We start from the raw sequence: 4,807 nt of genomic DNA, 5'->3' as shown, positions 1-4,807 counted from the left end.
GGAGTGGCCTCCCTCCGGTGGACACGACGAGTAAATGACACCGGCCGCTGACGCAAACCCACGCCCGGCAGGAGAGCTCGGAAGGCGGCTAAGATTTCAAGGAAGACCCCTCCTGCGCAGACCTCCACTAGGCCAGGATGACTTTTCAAAGCTGCCTCTGCAGCTGCGGCGGGGAGTTGCCTCCCTCCGGTGGACACGACGAGTAAATACACCAGCACTTGCTCTTAGATTTGTTTCTTTTTTCTTTCTTTTAGCTTCCATAATGTTACCGGGCGCTGACGCAAACCCACGCCGGGCAGGAGAGCTCGGAAGGCGGCTAAGATTTCAAGGAAGACCCCCCCTGCGCAGACCTCCACTAGGCCGGGATGACTGTTCAGCTGTGGCGGGGAGTGGCCTCCCTCCGGTCGGCACGACGAGTAAATGACACCGGCCGCTGACGCAAACCCACGCCCGGCAGGAGAGCTCGGAAGGCGGCTAAGATTTCAAGGAAGACCCCCCCTGCGCAGACCTCCACTAGGCCGGGATGACTGTTCAGCTGTGGCGGGGAGTGGCCTCCCTCCGGTCGGCACGACGAGTAAATGACACCGGCCGCTGACGCAAACCCACGCCCGGCAGGAGAGCTCGGAAGGCGGCTAAGATTTCAAGGAAGACCCCCCCTGCGCAGACCTCCACTAGGCCGGGATGACTGTTCAGCTGCGGCGGGGAGTGGCCTCCCTCCGGTCGGCACGACGAGTAAATGACACCGGCCGCTGACGCAAACCCACGCCCGGCAGGAGAGCTCGGAAGGCGGCTAAGATTTCAAGGAAGACCCCCCCTGCGCAGACCTCCACTAGGCCGGGATGACTGTTCAGCTGCGGCGGGGAGTGGCCTCCCTCCGGTCGGCACGACGAGTAAATGACACCGGCCGCTGACGCAAACCCACGCCCGGCAGGAGAGCTCGGAAGGCGGCTAAGATTTCAAGGAAGACCCCCCCTGCGCAGACCTCCACTAGGCCGGGATGACTGTTCAGCTGCGGCGGGGAGTGGCCTCCCTCCGGTCGGCACGACGAGTAAATGACACCGGCCGCTGACGCAAACCCACGCCCGGCAGGAGAGCTCGGAAGGCGGCTAAGATTTCAAGGAAGACCCCCCCTGCGCAGACCTCCACTAGGCCGGGATGACTGTTCAGCTGCGGCGGGGAGTGGCCTCCCTCCGGTCGGCACAACGAGTAAATGACACCGGCCGCTGACGCAAACCCACGCCCGGCAGGAGAGCTCGGAAGGCGGCTAAGATTTCAAGGAAGACCCCCCCTGCGCAGACCTCCACTAGGCCGGGATGACTGTTCAGCTGCGGCGGGGAGTGGCCTCCCTCCGGTCGGCACGACGAGTAAATGACACCGGCCGCTGACGCAAACCCACGCCCGGCAGGAGAGCTCGGAAGGCGGCTAAGATTTCAAGGAAGACCCCCCCTGCGCAGACCTCCACTAGGCCGGGATGACTGTTCAGCTGCGGCGGGGAGTGGCCTCCCTCCGGTCGGCACGACGAGTAAATGACACCGGCCGCTGACGCAAACCCACGCCCGGCAGGAGAGCTCGGAAGGCGGCTAAGATTTCAAGGAAGACCCCCCCTGCGCAGACCTCCACTAGGCCGGGATGACTGTTCAGCTGCGGCGGGGAGTGGCCTCCCTCCGGTCGGCACGACGAGTAAAGCTATTTAGGAAAATCTGAGATAAATATCACTTGCATAATAATTTGGAACACGGTCCCGTGTTCCAAATTATTATGCAAAATGTATTTAGACACCAGCAATCGCACTTAGATTTGTTTCTTTTTTCTTTCTTTTAGCTTCCATAATGTTACCGGGCGCTGACGCAAACCCACGCCGGGCAGGAGAGCTCAAAAGCCGGGTAACATTTCAAGGAAGCTATTTAGGAAAATCTGAGATAAATATCCTTTGCATAATAATTTGGAACACGGTCCCGTGTTCCAAATTATTATGCAAAATGTATTTAAGTGTCATAAAGATTACATTTTTTGTTTTTCAAGTACTGAAATCACCCTCAGTCATGGTACAGTCCATGGTAGTCTGCCAGGTGAGCGCAATTGTAGTAATTAACAAGTCTATTTAAGTTCCGCGTTTTTAAGCGTTCGGCCATTTCGTTCAACCATGGGGAGGAAAAAGGATCTCTCTGCTGTCGAGAAGCGTGAAATCGTTCGATGCCTTGGACAAGGTATGCAGACATTCGATATTGCACGAAAGCTTAAGCGCGACCATCGAACTTTGAAGAAATTCGTCGCTGATTCGGAGCAAACGCGCGTTCGTGCAGACAAAGGCACGACAAGGAAGGTTTCTGCAAGACAAACAAATCGAATCAAGAGGGCGGCTGCAAGCATGCCACTAAAGACGAGCAAACAAATATTCGACGCTGCTGGTGCCAGTGAAGTCCCACGAACGACGAGGTGCAGGATCCTCCAGAGGCTTGCAGTTGTGCGGAAACCCTCCATTCGGCCACCCCTGAACAACGCGAACAAGCAGAAACGGCTGCAGTGGGCCCAGACTTACATGAAGACAAATTTTCAGACAGTCCTGTTCACCGACGAGTGCCGTGCAACCTTGGATGGGCCAGGTAGGGTTTTTTAAGTTTTTCCTTGCACTTTTGAGAGCTCAGGGGATGCTTTGAGAATAATTGTCAATTTCTGTCTATGTGAAGCCCTTTGAGACTGCTTGTGATTTAGGGCTATACAAATAAACTTGATTTGACTTGACTTTACAGATGGATGGAGTCGTGGATGGTTGGTGGACGGCCACGATAGCCCAACAAGGCTGCGGCGTCAGCAGGGAGGTGGCGGAGTGATGTTTTGGGCCGGAATCATGGGGAGAGAGCTGCTTGGCCCCTTTAGGGTCCCTGAAGGCGTCAAAATTACGTCTGTTAACTACGTGGAATTTCTGACTCAACACTTCTGTCCATGGTACAACAGGAAGAACCGTGCTTTCCGTCAAAAGATCATCTTCATGCATGACAATGCACCATCTCATGCTGCAAGAAATACGTCAACGTCTTTGGCATCTATGGGAATAAAGGGAGAGAAACTGATGGTGTGGCCCCCATGCTCCCCTGACCTCAATCCTATTGAAAACTTGTGGAGCATCGTCAAGCAGAAAATCTACGAAGGTGGGAGGCAGTTCAATTCCAAAGAGCAGCTCTGGCAGGCTATTCTTAGATCCTGCCAAGAAATTCAACCAGAAACTGTACAAAAACTCACAAGTTCAGTGGATGGAAGAATCGTGAAGCTGCTGTTGAACAAAGGGTCCTATGTTAAAATGTAACTTTGTTTTTTATTGAAATAAAGGGTCCTATGTTAAAATGTAACTTGTTTGTCTTTTCTTTGAAATAGCTTTTGATTTCAGTAAATATGACCTCCTAATGCTGTAAATTCTTAAGATGGGCATTTCAGTTCATAAAAACCTATAAAATGTTATAAAACTCTGTTGTGCGTAATAATGTGGAACAGTGCATTTTAAGTTTTTTATTTTTTAAAAATTCTGTGATCATTCGGAGGTTTGTTCAATAAAATTAGAATTCATCAAAATAATGGTTGATGACTTGAAAATTATGCTGACTCATTTTGCATCGACTATTTAGGAAAATCTGAGATAAATGTCACTTGCATAATAATTTGGAACACGGTGTAAGTGCGATTGCTGGTGTATTTACTCGTCGTGTCCACCGGAGGACGGCAAATCCCCGCCGCAGCTGCAGCGGCAGCGCTTAAATGTCTTCCCGGCCGCCTGGAACTCTGCACGGGGCGTGTTTCGTCCCGCGCAGCGGTACCAGATCGCGCTGCGCCGTCAGCCGAGCCGCGCGCGGTCCGCTGGAAGTCTACACTGTGTTCCAAATTATTATGCAAATTGTATTTATGTGTCATAAAGATTACATTTTTTGTTTTTCAATTAAACTCATGGATGGTATTACGTGTCAGGGCTCTTTGGATCACTGAGATCAATCTCAGACACCGGGGATCATTACCGGCCAGTTGAGCCCAAATTAAGGAAAAACTACTTAAGAATGGTGTTCCACATTATTAAGCAGATAATTTGAAGTTCGCTTTGAGCAGTGGCGGACGCCAACCCACGACCGGTGGGAGAGCTCGGAGGGCGGATGGGCTTTCAAGGAAGCCCCCCAGGCCGGTCCCACTCGCACTTAGAATTTTTTTTTTTTTTTGGCTTCCATAATGTACCGGGCGCGGACGCGAAACCCACGCCGGGCAGGAGAGCTCGAAAGGCGGATAAGCATTCAAGGAAGCACCGTCTGGAGCTTCAGAGCCGTTCCGCCTAACATTTTACGCCCGATTGGGGTTCCAGGGAGGCGGGTAAGCATTTTTAACCAACCATGGAGCTTTTCTCGGACTTCCGTCTGGAGCTTCAGAGCCGTTCCGCCTAACATTTTACGCCCGATTGGGGTTCCAGGGAGGCGGGTAAGCATTTTTAACCAACCATGGAGCTTTTCTCGGACTTCCGTCTGGAGCTTCAGAGCCGTTCCGCCTAACATTTTACGCCCGATTGGGGTTCCAGGGAGGCGGGTAAGCATTTTTAACCAACCATGGAGCTTTTCTCGGACTTCCGTCTGGAGCTTCAGAGCCGTTCCGCCTAACATTTTACGCCCGATTGGGGTTCCAGGGAGGCGGGTAAGCATTTTTAACCAACCATGGAGCTTTTCTCGGACTTCCGTCTGGAGCTTCAGAGCCGTTCCGCCTAACATTTTACGCCCGATTGGGGTTCCAGGGAGGCGGGTAAGCATTTTTAACCAACCATGGAGCTTTTCTCGGACTT

Source organism: Syngnathus typhle, linkage group LG13 (assembly GCF_033458585.1).
Source record: "Syngnathus typhle isolate RoL2023-S1 ecotype Sweden linkage group LG13, RoL_Styp_1.0, whole genome shotgun sequence".
Taxonomy (NCBI): Eukaryota; Metazoa; Chordata; class Actinopteri; order Syngnathiformes; family Syngnathidae; genus Syngnathus; species Syngnathus typhle.
The sequence above is the reverse complement of the archived record's forward strand: the minus strand, read 5'-3'. Positions refer to the sequence as shown.